The sequence below is a fragment of the Clarias gariepinus genome, chromosome 19 (assembly GCF_024256425.1).
Source record: "Clarias gariepinus isolate MV-2021 ecotype Netherlands chromosome 19, CGAR_prim_01v2, whole genome shotgun sequence".
NCBI lineage: Eukaryota > Metazoa > Chordata > Actinopteri > Siluriformes > Clariidae > Clarias > Clarias gariepinus.
The window spans coordinates 17,271,946-17,286,792 of NC_071118.1; the positions used below are offsets into that span (position 1 = coordinate 17,271,946).

General features: G+C 42.6%; 1 long non-coding RNA gene across 1 annotated transcript; it reads right to left on the reverse strand.

The window, feature by feature from the left end:
• Window positions 1-10,878: 10,878 nt before the first annotated feature.
• Window positions 10,879-14,840, reverse strand: LOC128507373 (uncharacterized). Its single transcript, XR_008355816.1, has 4 exons — window positions 14,624-14,840; window positions 14,481-14,541; window positions 14,329-14,392; window positions 10,879-11,240 (listed from the first exon to the last, which is right to left on the reverse strand). It is a non-coding gene; the product is annotated as an uncharacterized LOC128507373 (long non-coding RNA).
• Window positions 14,841-14,847: the final 7 nt, after the last annotated feature.

Consider the following 14,847-nt stretch of genomic DNA (forward strand, 5'->3'; position numbering starts at 1 on the left):
TTGCACTTGCCACTTTACAGAAAAGACAATAAGTAAGAGAAAAGAAAACAGAAGAGGAAAAAAATGAACCACATTCAACAGGAGTAGCTGTGGTCGCAAGAGGAAGCTGTCTGGAAGGGATGCCTGGGTGCTAACCTGGATTGTATCTTAAAACATAAAACAACAGCTGCCCAACTCACTGCAGAATGTGCACCAAACTCTCCTGTTTCCACCAAAACTGTTAGTTGGGAGCTCCACAGGATCAATGTACATGGCTGGGATGCTATAGCCAAACCTTCGGTCACTCATGGCAATACCAAATGTCAGTTGTAATGGTGCCAATAGTGAAAATCTTGGGCTGTGGACAATGTGAAACGTACTGTTCTCTGATAAGTTCACCTTCATTGTCTTTCCCACATCTGGGAGAGTTACGGTGTGGAGAAGCCCCAAAGAAGCTTACCACCCAGACTGTTGCATGCCCATAGCAAATGTAAGGCGATCTGTCCAAAGCTAAAGCTTGGTTGAAATTGGGATCATGCAACAGGACAATAACTGCTAGCGCACCAGTAAATATACTGTACATCATAATAGTGAAAAAAAATCAAGGTTTTAAAATGCCGTAGTTAAAGTCCAGACCATAAGAGAGGTGTGGATAAGCAAATTCCCAAAACCTCAATTAACTCAATGTTGTACAGTAAAAAAAAAAAAAGAAATTAGCCAAAATTCCTACACAACGTTTGAGTGACTGAGCATAGTCATAAAGGAAATGATTCCATTATGTTATTGCTGCTACAGTAATGGTAGATCTACAAGCTGTTAAACTGCTAACTTTTTTGATAATAAATAATAGTGCTTTATAATTTGTTGATCATCTGAGGTTGTATTTATCTAATACAAAGATCCACTATAATCAGATGTGATCAGATGATTTTACACAAACACACAGAATTAAAAAAGGGGTACTAAACTACAGTTTTCATGCATGTGTACTTTTCTTAAATAGTAATAGTATATAGTACAACCCCTGGCAAAAGTATGGAATCACCCCTCTCAGAAGATGTTCATTCAATTCTAATTGTGTAGAAGAAAAAAAAAAAAAAAAAAAAAAACAAGCACATACATGCCACAAAACTATTTTCACAATAATCCAAACTTCTGGCTGTATAAAACACTTTTTTAAAAAAAAAAAAAAAAAAAAAAAAAGATAACTATAGTCAATGACAACTGTTTTAAAAATCAAACAGAGGGAAAAAATATGGAATCACACAAATCTGAGGAAAATTATATGGAATCACCAAATAAAAACACTACTAGTACTTTGTTGCACCACCTCTGGCTTTTATAACAGCTTGAATTCTCTGAGGCATGGATTTAACTAATGACAAACAGTATACTTCATCAATCTGTCTCCAGCTTTGTCTTATTGCAGTTGCCAGATCAGCTTTGCAGGTTGGAGCCTTGTCGTGAACCATTTTCTTTCATTTCCGCCACATATTTTCAAATGGATTAAGGTCCGGACTATTTGCAGGCCATGCAATTGACAATTTATGTCTTTCCTGTAGGAATGTTTTCACAGATTTTGCCCTATGACATGATGCATTATCATCCTGAAAAATGATGCAACCATCACAAAACATCCTTTCAATTGATGGAATAAGAAAAGTGCCCAAAATCTTAAAACATAAACTTGTGCATTTATAGAAGATGTAATGACTGTCATGTCTCCCATGGACAACATACAACCTGACATACAACCCCAAGTCATTAATGATTGTAGAAATTTGCATGTTTTCTTCAGGTAGTTGTCTTTATAAATTTCATTAAAACAGCAACAAAACAAAAGTTCCAGCATCATCACCCTGCCCAATGCAGATTCGTGATTCATCACTGAATATAACTTGTAAATGACCCAATATACAGGGTGAATATGTAAGTGGTCATGGTAAATTGTTGTTTTTATTTATTTATTTCCTGTTTGATGTGGATCCTTACATTTCACTTGAGTTTGAGGACTTTTATGTTGAAATATCGTGTGTAGGGAGGGTTTTAGTTTGCTGGCTGCATTGTAGAAAAAACTTAAGGCTGAAATGTTCTAGCACCCTCAGAACTGGCACAAGCTCTTACGTTGGTGTTTATTGATTAAAGGATATGTTGACTCAAGTTTCAATAAATCAAGATAACCATCAGTTAAGTGTTGACCATCTTTCTGGGGGGACGCTACAGTAAGAGCTTTACCTGCACCTGCTTCATAGAACTGCCAATTCAGTAGACAGAAGGCACGGCAAGACAGCAGTGAGTTGAGGCAAGTGTGATGGCCAACGAAGAAGGTAAGGACACAGCTGATATGGATGATTTTACGGAAATTCAAGAGCATAGGGACTTGCTAAATCAAGGCTAGCTGAATTTTAACATAAAATGGCAGATGATGAACCGTTAGCTCTACCACGTCGTACAGACCGCCTCTACAAGCCTACTGTGAAAATGCAAGCATATCAAAGGGAGGAGTTAAATAAAAAGGAAAAACGTTTAATGAGCTTATATGAACAATGGAAAATTCAAATCAGAAAAAACTGAGAAACTTTAAAGAAAGACATTTTAGAGTCTGAACTGGCTGCTGAAGAATGTGACATTAAAGAAAGAATGAATGACATATTAAAATGTTATAATGAAATCAGAGAGGGAGTCACGCCGTCCACTGAACTTAGAAGGAAAATTGATGCTTATGAGGCTGTAATAAAGAACATTGTGAAAATAGTCTTAGAGCGTCTATCAATGAGTGGAGATTTTGATGAAGAGGATGCAAGGCACCAACTTCATCAGCTATTAACCCATAAATATGCACACTCAGTATATGGAACTGCCTCTCAGTCACGATCTAGTCAGCGTTCCGAATCGAGCATAGCTGCAAAAAGAGTGGAAGCAGCTGCTGAGCTTGCTGCAAAGGAAGCCGAATACAGAGCAATGCAAGAGGAAATAAAGCAAAAAGAAAAAATTAGAGTAATGGAAGAGCAGTATAAAAGGGATCTTGAAATACAGCATGCTCACTTAGAACATCTACAAGCTGAGAGAGACATGGATGCAGCTCGCGCTAGACTTAAAATCTATGAGAGAGAAATCAAACAGGAGAATGTGCCTCAGCTCACCCAGCTAAACAACAAACAGTTCACTTTGAAAGACACATTGGCTCCGCCAGCGGTCGTCCACTCCGAGGCAGTCCGGTCCCTGGGTCCAGAGATCCCAGGGCCCCTCCACCCCCCAGCCGGTGCCCAGCCAAGCCAGGAGAGCCAGATCCCGCCCAGCGACTGCCGCGAGTGAGCCAGAACCCGAGCGCTCCGCCCCGGAGCGAGAAACCAACAACCCACCAGCGGCTGGGGGCACCCCACAGCTGGGTGTGGTGGCAGAGCAGGGGGGGCCTGGGATGTTGAGAGAGGTGGAGTCTAGGACCTGACCTAACACATAAACGTAGACAGCCAGGCACACATATACACAAACATACATTCCCACCCTCATACACACAAACAAATTCACACACTCACACATGTAGACACAAAAATAGACACAGTATACACACTCACTTCCCATATACCCACTTCCCTCCGCCATGGGGACAGAAAGACCCCCCCGGTCCCCACAGCAGCAGAAAGGACCACCAGCCCAGACCCCGACCGAACGGCCAGCTCCTCCTCTCAGCCCCCGGCCCTGGACCGCGGACAGAAAAAAAGAAGACCCCCGCTTCGCTCCTCCCGCTCTAATGTAGTGTTGGTGTGTGTTGTTCTAAAGTGCTTTAAAACAAGGGAACCCTCCCAAGAACCCTAAATGTCTACGTGCCACTTAAAATTGGGAAGTGGGCACTGGCACCAGAGGTAAGGCTGATTAAACAGCCCGCCCTCTGGACGCCATTCAGTGTGCCCACCCCCAAGGCCTCATATGTATGTGTAACATGACAGTTAGTAATGAGAGTGTCTAAGATGTGATATAAAATTGAGATGCAGGTGGTCACAAGGAGACAGGGGAGGAAAACCTCCCCTGCATCCCAGCAACACCCCCGCACCCCAAAGCCCTACCTGTATGGTGTTGTGATGGAGCGGGAGGAGGGAAGCATCGGGGATGGGAAGGAAATTATCAGAGGGGGCAAGTACCCCCCCCTTTGGAACCAGCTCCCCTACTGACCCCCATAGGCACCCCCGTTGCCCAAAAATCAGCCCAGGGCCGGGGGCCCGGGCCCATCCAAACCAGGGCCCATGGCAGCTGCCCCACCCCACCAGGCCCCACAACAGAGGGGGGGAAAAAAAATACTCCCACCCCCACATTCAGTCGACTCCCAAACTACATAGAACAATAGACACCCAAGTTAGGCCTGTCCTCCTCCTGTAATGGACCCCCCTGCAGAGAGGATACTCGCAGATGGTAGAAATATACCCACCAGCTGAAGAGGCCCCCAGCTCCACCGATGCGTCGAAGGTCCCCGCCCAGGGCCGGGCACCAGGGCAAGCACCAACCCACATCCCGGCAGCACACCAGCCAGGACCCACGCCCCCCAGGCCCAGCCGGAACCCCAGCCCAGAGGCAGAGCGCCCCCAGGACCCCAAACCCCCCCCGGACCTATCTCGAAGTGGTACGGCCGCCAGGCCGGCAACCTATGTCCGCCGACACGAGCCTCCCCAGCAGCGCCGCGTGCGGCCGCCAGAGAAGGAAAAAAAAAAAAAAAAACACCGCCCAGGAGCCATCCGCGCCCCATCCAGGCCAGGACCGCAGCTCCAGCGCCGGACCCCCAAGAAACCCACCCCCCGAGAACACCCAGACGCCCCAGGCCAGCATGCCCTGCCGCATCAGCAACCAGGACCAAAACCGGACAGAACTGCGGCCCCCACCCGCACTAGGTAATGGAGCCGATCAAAGGAGCCCAGATTGATCTAATGTGGCAGCAGACGCCGTGTCAAGACTAATATAGTCCAACAAACGATCTCTATATTGGTTGATATTAAGATTATTTCTATTTTTCCAGTTCATGAGGACAGTCTTCTTAGCAATGCATAAGGCGGTGAAAGCCATGTGGATTGTGTTGACCTCTGTAGTGACACCCTCTAGGTCACCCAACAAGCAAACTGAAGGAGAGGCTAGAATGGAACATTTAAGACACTTTAATAAGTCTTCACAAATTTCATACCAGAATTTTTGAACAGGTGGACAGAACCATAGAGCATAATTGTCAGGTGTGTTGTTTTGACAGTGTGAGCAGTTGTTAGAAGCTGTAAGACCCATCTGGAACATCCGATGACATGTGTAGTGCACTCTATGCAGAATTTTGTATTGTATTAATTGTAAACTGGGATTTCTAATCAGTTCAAAAGGTTTTAAACATATCTGAGACCAGAAATTGTGGTCCCAGCTGACTGATAGATCTGCCTCCCATTTTGCAATAGGAATCAATACTGATTCATCCATTTTGGATAGTGTCCTGTATATTTTAGATAATAATTTAGGGGACCTGAGATTAAGGAATTCTGCCACTCTTGGTGGTATTTGTAATTTGATACGATCGGAATTAAATTTCTTTTTTACTATAGATTTAACTTGTTGATATTCTAAAAATCTGTTCTTGTTAATCCCATATTGATTGACCAATATATCAAAAGGAATAAAATCTGTCCCTTCGAATATATGTTCCAAGTATTTAATACCTTTACCACTCCAGTCCATGAAGTTTATCATATTATTGTTTTGTACTATGTCAGGGTTGTTCCATATGGGAGTGCGTTTGCATGGGATTAGTAAAGACTCAGTCATTTTAAGAAACTCCCACCATGCTGTCATAGAGGAGCTGATACTGATGCTTTTGAAGCAAACATGTCGTTTGATGTTTGAGCTAATGAATGGTAGATCTGAAATCGCTATATTATTGCATAGTGCCTGTTCTCCATCTAGCCAAGGATCATTTAAGAGGGTGTGTTTTAACCACCCTGATATGTGTTGAAGCCTGTTGGCTAAGAAATAGTGGTGAAAGTTCGGCAGATCTAGTCCTCCTTTGTCCTTGGTCTTTTGTAGAGTTTTTAAACTAATACACGGGGGTTTACCTTTTCAAAGGAATTTAGAGATGGAGGAGTCTAGAGATCTAAACCAGTCAGTTGACGGTTTTCTTGGGATCATTGCAAATAAGTAATTAATTCTTGGCAAAACCATCATTTTTATTGAAGCTACCCTTCCCATGAGTGATATGGGTAGAGACTTCCATCTGGTTAGATCATCTTCTATCGTCTTCGAAAGTGGGATGTGGTTTAATTTTGTTAAATCTGCCAGCCTAGATGAGACATTAATACCTAAATACTTAATATTTCCAGATTGTAGTGGAGTGGAGGAGGAGGACTGAAAGGAGCAGTTAATCGGAAGAACAGTAGATTTTAACCAGTTTATTGAATAATCTGAGATTCTTGAGAAAGAGTTTATTAATGTAATTACCTCAAAGAGAGTGGTTTGTGAATGCTGGAGAAAAAGTAACACATCATCTGGGTAAAGACTGACTTTATGTTCTATATTCTTGCATTTAATGCCTTTAATCGCTATAGTCTGTCTAATTGCTGCTAGTAGTTCAATAAAAATTGCAAAAAGTGAAGGGGAGAGAGGGCATCCCTGCCTGGTGCCCCTCTTAAGACGGAAGCTGGAGGATGTTTGGTCATTTGTCCTGACACATGCTGTTGGAGAATTATATAATATTTTTAACCAGTTTATGAAAGAGTTTCCAAAACCAAATTTGTGTAAAGTTGCAAATAAAAAATTCCAATTAACCCTATCAAAAGCCTTTTCTGCATCCAGAGACAATATTGTAATTTGAAGGTTTTTATTACGTGAATAGTCTCAGGTTAAGTAATCTGCGCGTATTTGTTGAGGAGTGCCTTCCTTTTATGAAACCAGTTTGGTCGGGATGGATTATGAGAGGGGTTACCTTCTCTATTCTTTTCAAGAGAGCTTTGCAGATTATTTTATGTCAACATTAATAAGGGATATTGGACAGTAGCTGTTAGGAAGTACCGGGTCTTTACCTGGTTTTAGTAAAAGACTAATGTTAGCAGAATTCATATTTGGCAGAAGTCTACCATTTTCCTTAGTTCCTGCAACATTCTGTAGAATGTTGGTGCCAGAATTGTCCAGAATTCTTTATAGAATTCTGCTGGGAAGCCGTCTGGACCTGGAGCCTTTTTATTGGGCATACTGTTCAAGGCTTCATAATTTTACCTTGTTGCTTTTCAAATAATGTGTGAGCAGAAATGAAATTAATATATATATGGTTGTGCCGTGCAGATGTGTAAAGATATAAAGTGCTGTGTGTGTGTGTGTGAATAAGGCGGGTGATCAGTGCAGTGAGAGGGGTTAGTATTGAGAAAGACAGCAGAAGAGGGAAAGAAGTAAACAGGAGGGGATGCATGAAAATAAATAATAAAAAAAAATAAAAAAATAAGAAGAAACTTGACAGAAAGGAAAACATTTAGATAACCACATTTAAACGCTGTAGAGACTGACGGTATCGTGGTATCATATTAAATTAGATTACTGGAAGAAAAACGAAAAGAAGAAATATAAGAAATATAGCGGATTCTTATCTGGAATGGTGTTAGTAAAGCCAGGGAGTTGTACTGGAGTCGCGGTAGAACTGGCCGTTTATGTAGAGACGGTCCACGGCGATGACCGCTCGGGAGCCCTTCTGGAATAGAGAGCATCGAATTGGAAACAGAATTTTGCGCCGTTCCAGGATCTCTTTGGGAAACTGGTCATTTACGCGGTAGAACTGGCCGTTTATGTAGAGACGGTCCACGGCGATGACCGCTCGGGAGCCCTTCTGGAATAGAGAGCGTCGAATTGGAAACAGAATTTTGCGCCGTTCCAGGATCTCTTTGGGAAACTGGTCATTTACGCTAAAGTCCGCTCTTTTTAGCTCCCTGCCGCGACTTTTCACCTACTCTTTCTGTTTGAAGAATCCAAATTTGGCCACGATAGGACGCGACCTCGGAGCTCCAGGTCTCTTCGCACCCAGCCGATGGACTCTTTCGAGGGTGATGTTTTCCACGGTGTCTTCCGGAAGCTTCAGATACGTTTTCATGAAGGTTTTAATCGTAGCTTTTGCGTTTTCTTCTGCAGATTCCGGGTTACCGGAAAACACCAAGTTTTCTCTCATGCTGCGAGACTGAAGATTTATGACAGTCTCTTTTATTTTTTTTATTTTCTTCGTTCAGATGGGTTACGTTATCAGTTAGAGACTTGACCGAGTCCCGCAGCAGTGCGTTTTCAGCAGCGAGTGTGGAAACCTGCTGCTGGCTAAATTCCAGTGATTCTTTCAGGGCCTGGAATTCACGGTGCAGGATCTCGACCAGGGACAACCTCGCGTCGAAGCTGGACAACCGCTTGTCGATTGAATCCAAAATGTCAGTAAAACTTTTCCCTGTCGGCGATGCCGTTTCAGGAGAGTCTGCCGGCCGAATTCTTTTGGAAGACGGCGTCTCGCTTTTAGCTGGGGAACCTACAATCTGTGCTTTCTTCATGACTATGCTATCGTAGCACCAGTCGATGTACTGTAACCCTGGAGAGTTTTTAAATCTTCCTTGTTGTCCTCGCTGTTCATTCAGTTTTTCCGCCAAGTCTCCGGTGTCTGACGTCACCTACAGCATTTCCGGTTCTCCAAAAAAAAAAAAAATAAATCAGGACCTGACTTTCTCAAACACACAGGTAGAACGAGCACTAGGAATCCACTGGAATGTAATAGGGAATAGTTTCAGGTTCAGCAACACTTTGACAAACCAGCCAGGGACGCGTAGAGGCATACTAGCGACAGTCGCCTCAATATATGACCCTCTTGGCTTCCTGGCCCCATATGTCCTCACAGGGAAAAGGATTCTACAGGAAATGTGTCGTCAAGGTGTTGGCTGGGACGATCCCCTGCCTGAAACGCTGAAGCCACGGTGGGAGAGCTGGCAACGTGACTTTTTCAACCTAGAAAGAATAAACATAACCCGATGTTACGTGCCCATCAATTTTGGAGAAGTCATAGAAATAGAAATGCACCACTTCTCTGATGCGAGCACTGATGGATATGGACAGTGCTCTTACCTGAGAGTCAAAAATCTGAAAGGTGAGATTCATTGCTCTTTGGTGATTGGAAAAGCCTGTGTCTCTCCCACAAAGTTAACAACAATACCAAGACTTGAATTAACAGCAGCGGTAGTCTCAGTTACTGTCAGCAATATGCTCAGAGAAGAGATTGGCTATGCTACTACGAAAGAGTACTTCTGGAATGATTCTAAAGTAGTTTTGAGTTACATTAACAATGACTCAAGACGGTTTCACACATTCGTTGCCAACAGAGTCCAGAAGATCCGCAATAGCACAACACCTCAACAATGGCATTATGTACCTACAGACAAGAACCCAGCAGACGGAGCGTCCCGGGGAAGAACAGTAAGTGAGCTGCTTAGATCTAACTGGTTCTCCGGTCCTGCATTCTTGTGGGAAAGTAAAATTCTCATGGCAGAAGATGCAGTACCAGACCTGACAGTTGGTGATCCAGAGATCAAAAAAGTTCAAACATTATAAACCTCTGCATTACGAACATCAGAACCATTCAGTACTGCAGATCGTCTTGTCAAATTCTCATCATGGTCCAAAGGAACTAAGGAATTCAAGTCAAATGCACCCACCACAGTGAGTGAACAGAAAAATTAGAATGTGTCATAATTAGAGATCTGCAGAAGCACACATATAAAAAGAAAATTGAACAGTTAAAGAAAGGAAATCAATTGACAAGAGGCAACAAACTCTTCAAACTTGATGTCTTTATCGACACAGACGGCATTATGAAGGTGGGAGGAAGACTCCGCTATTCAACTCTCTGTGACTCAGTTAAACATCCCATTATCATTCCTAAGGAGCACCATGTCACGAAGCTAATAATAGCGCACAACCATGAAAAGACCAAGCATCAAGGTAAGGGATTTACAGCAAACGAAATCAGATCTAGTGGTTATTGGATACCAAGTATGAGCAGAGCTGTGTCTTCATTCATCCGGCAGTGTGTCATCTGTCGCAGACTTAGGAGACCACCAGAGGGTCAGAGAATGAGTGACTTGCCTGGCGAACGCATGAAGCCTTCTGCTCCATTCACTTATTGTGGAATGGACTGCTTCGGTCCTTTCATCTCAACAGAAGGGAGGAAACAATATAAACGTTATGGCTTGCTCTTTACCTGCTTTTGCTCACAGGCTATCCATTTAAAAATGCTGGAGGACATGTCTACTGATTCCTTCATTAACAGCTTGCATTGCTTAATCGCCATCAGAGGCTCTGTTAGTCAAATCCAGTGCGACCAAGGTACCAATTTTATTGGCGCCAAGAATGAGTTTAAGGCAGCCCTACAAGAGCTCAATACTGACAGACTGAGCATGTTTCTGTCTCAAAAGCAGTGTGACTTTGTAATGAACGCGCCTCACTCAAGTCATGCAGGTGGAGTATGGGAGCGCCAGATTAGAACAGTCAGAAGTGTCCTTAGGTCATAACACACCTCTGAACGTCTTTTTTCTTGTAAATGATTATCCTCATTCACCTTCCAATCCCCCACAGCAATACTGAGAAAAAATTATTATGGATCACAAACACAAACTAGCACAGATACAAATAATCAAGTGTTTAACTGTTTTTATTTGTTTCTATGACCACTAATAATAATAATAATAATTATAATAATTATTATTATTATTGTTATTAGCCCAACTGATGAACTATTTAAAACGTTGTCTCCCATTTTTTGCCCATTAAAGTTGTTGGTTCAAGTTAATGTATTTTTAAATACCTAAACAATCCCCCAACAATTAAAACACGCACACATGACCTTAAAAATAAATTTTATTCTTCCAAAACTAGTCAAAGTTAAAACAGTAATTTGTATAAAACAGGTGAATACATGTTTTATTTTTGCTTAAAGGTCATTAAAATACCTGGATAACACCAGCTGCTTATCAGTCTTTATCTGGTTCTTTTATATTAAAATATTAATAAAAAAATTTTTTTTAGATGGAACAGTTTAATTCTTTGTTTCCCCCTAAAGTATCAGACGTTTTGCAATTCTTTGTTCAGAATATAGACCTGACCAAACATTATTCTAAAGCTGTTGCACTGTGACATCATCCCTCCTACAGCTCCCTCAACAGCTTGTTTGGCTCCTCCAGTTTCTCCAAAAGGCCAACCGTCACCCGTCTGACCCCATCTTCCACAGCGGAGCTCTGCTTAAAGACAACAGGAGAATTTAGTGAAGACAAAGATAAATAAACTTTACAGACTATCTAGTTGTAATAAATATAAAAAATACTAGTAAACCTACACCACAGTGTGTAAAATACTATTTTCGGAATTCTGGAATGTAAATAAACTGCCTGTGCTAATGTTAACCATTGAAGTTTTTTAGGGTTAACCCTGGTCTGTCTGTATTACTGTCTGCATTAAATTAACAGAGAATTTACTTAATGTGCTTTTCATACAATTAAGCGATATAACACTCGTATATGAGCATTAGTTCACCTCTGAAGCCAAACTATAACTTACCGAGTATTGAAGCCCTCCCCAAACACCGCGCAAAGTCAAGGCCAAATTGAGAAAAATATAAACCCGGTTATGAGCGTTTAGCCCGCTAGCTCCTGTACATCTATCCTCAGCTTGTGTCCTTCATGAACTGCATCACATTATATTCCAGTCACAGAAATAACCTGCAGATTAACTCTTACCCAAAGAATAAATAAATGCTTAATTTATCAAGACAACACGCGGTCAGACTCTAAAGGCATTTTCATAGAGCACAAACACTTTTCCTCGGGTAGTGAAACTTTTGTAATAGGGACATTAATATTATTTTCGAAGCTTAAGTGTATTTTTGAGAAAAAGAGGAGTGACATTGTGAGTTTCTGACACTGACAGTAAGCTGTAATGTTAACTCCAGACTTGGTAAACAGACCATTAAGTTATCTAAAGTTACATCTGACCGCTGCTGGTGCTGCCAGTGATTTTCAAAACAGCAAATAAAAAACTAAACTGGGAAATAAACTGTAAACTAATCCCAAACAAATTAGTCCATTAAGTCGCTACTTCATCTCTGTAGTGCAGTTTGGTAGCGTCAGTTCAGCGGGGGTGGGGGTGGGTTGTTAACATCACCTGACTGCAACTCAGTGCAGCTAAATTGCTGGCTTGTGTTAACGTGTCTTGAGAGCGAAGCGCCATCTAGTGGTGGAACCAGGTAAATTAAAAAATAGGGCTTGAATGGGCGTGTTTACTGTGAAATCTTGACACGTTTTTTTTACGCTAGATCCTACCTTGGAGGAATTTGACCAGTGTCGTAAAGATGACTTGTTCGGCATTGCTAAATTTTTTGAAGTTGATGTGCCACGTAAGGGTCTTAAAAAGGAGATTAAAAAAATATTGCGTGACACACTAATTGAGCAGCAGATTTTACCTCAGGTGGCTGGAGAGTACACTGAGGATGAGGAAGCTTCAACGCCGATGGAGGTTGACGGTAAGCCGTCGGTTGCGCCACAGTCGCCCTCCACGCCCCCCAGGCATAAGGTAATTAAATCACCCACAATAACACCAATTTACAGATCAGAACAACTTTTGGTTCTAAAAACGAGGGAAGTAGAGCTGGAAATAAAACGAGAGAAAACGGAGGCTCAAAGACTTCGGTTGCGGGAGCTTGAGATGGAGCGGGAGCATTTTCGGTGAGATTTCAGCCAGTTACACCGGGCTGAGAGCGCGCCGGAGAGTTCCCCTGCCTCTCCGTCATTCGCTCAGTTACCTGCAGCGGATGCGCCGGGTTCTTCTTCTCTCGTTTCTGCCCCAGTTACTACTTCCCCACCCCAGTTTGATGTAAGCAAGCATATTGTTTTAGTACCTCCTTTTAGAGAGACCGAGGTGGATAGCTATTTCATAGCTTTTGAACGTGTGGCGGCTACGTTACAGTGGCCGAGAGCAATGTGGGCTCTCTTGTTACAATGTAAGCTGATTGGTAAAGCACAGGATGTGTGCTCTGCGTTGCCTATCGAACAAAGTCTAAATTATGACACGGTCAAACAAACTGTTCTACGTGCCTATAAGTTAGTGCCCGAGGCCTACAGACAAAAATTTAGGTCCCATCGGAAGGCGGAGAGACAAACCTTCGTTGAATTTGCCCGTGAAAAGCAAACATTATTTGAAAAGTGGTGTGCTGCAATGAAAACTACCACTTTGGAGGCTCTTAAAGAGTTAATCCTGTTGGAGGATTTTAAAAATTGTATTTTTAAAAATGTTGTATTGCACCTAAATGAACAAAAAGTCACGTCATTGTCAGCAGCCGCTGTTTTGGCTGACGAGTTTGTGTTAACACACCGTACTGTATTCTCTCCTGCTATAAGAACGGATAAATTCGCTGCCCGTGGGGTTGAAGGGCAGGTGAAACCAGACTGTCAGATTTTACCTGAGCAAACGGTGGCAGCGTATAAGCCTTTCATGTTACAGGGGTGGGTGGCAGACAGCCCTGAAGGCGTTCGCAGATCAGTGTCCATCCTGCGAGATACAGGTGCAGCGCAGTCTCTGATGCTAGCTGGTACACTTCCACTGTCTCAGACAAGCTATACGGGCACTGATGTTATTTTATGTGGCATCGGAGCTGACTGTATCACAGTCCCACTTCATAATGTACATCTTAAAACAGAAATAGTGACGGGGGTAGTATGTGTTGGTATTTGTACCGAACTCCCTGTTGAAGGAGTTCATTTAATTCTAGGAAATGATCTGGCAGGTGGTGTTGCTTTCCCTCGCCCAATTGTAACAGAAAAACCAGTGACTGATAATGATGATTTTGTTTCCAATTTGCCTACAGTATTTCCATCATGTGCAGTTACACGTGCACAGGCACGGAATCTTGATGTTGTCGATTTGTCTGATTCTTTTTTACAAACACCTGTTACAAGTAAATTTTATGTCAAACCAACTTTGTCTGATGAAACTATTGCACCCTTACAAATGGGCCGTTCGCAATTGGCGGCAGCGCAGAGGACTGATGTAACATTAGCGAAATATTTTAAAACTGTGTGTGATGAGCTAATGATACCTAATAAAAACGTAACGTTTTATCTAGATGGCGAAGTGTTAATGAGACGTTGGGAAAATGTTGATATTGTTCAACAAATTGTGGTGCCTGTAACTTATCGATGACAGATAGTAAATCTGGCTCATGAACATGTTTTCTCTGGCCATTTGGGGATTACAAAGACATATGACCGTATTTTACGATCGTTTTTTTGGCCAGGCATGAAGGCCGATGTTGTTGCTCATTGCAAATCGTACCATATTTGTCAGGTGACGGGCAAGCCGAATCAGAGTGTTCCTCCTGCTCCTTTACACCCAATTCCTGTAATGGGAGAACCATTCGAGCATGTAATTATTGATTGTGTGGGACCTTTGCCAAAATCGAAAGCAGGTCACCAATTTATACTCACTTTTATGTGTGCTGCCACTCGTTTTCCGGAGGCCGTTCCAATGCGCAGTATAAAAGCTAAGCTGGTGACGAAAGAAATAAGAATTTTTTTTTATTGTTTGGGTTGCCTAAAGTGATACAAACTGACCAGGGGTCTAATTTTACCTCGAAGCTGTTTTCTCAGGTTCTTCGCGAACTAACTGTCAAGCATCAGTTGTCGTCTGCCTTCCATCCGGAGTCGCAAGGCATGTTGGAGAGATTCCACCAAACTCTCAAGTCCATGCCACGGGCTTTCTGTCTCGAAACGGGAAAGGACTGGGATGAAGGGCTCCCAAAGCTGATGTTTGCGGTAAGTGAGACGATGCAGGAATCATTAGGCTTCAGTCTGG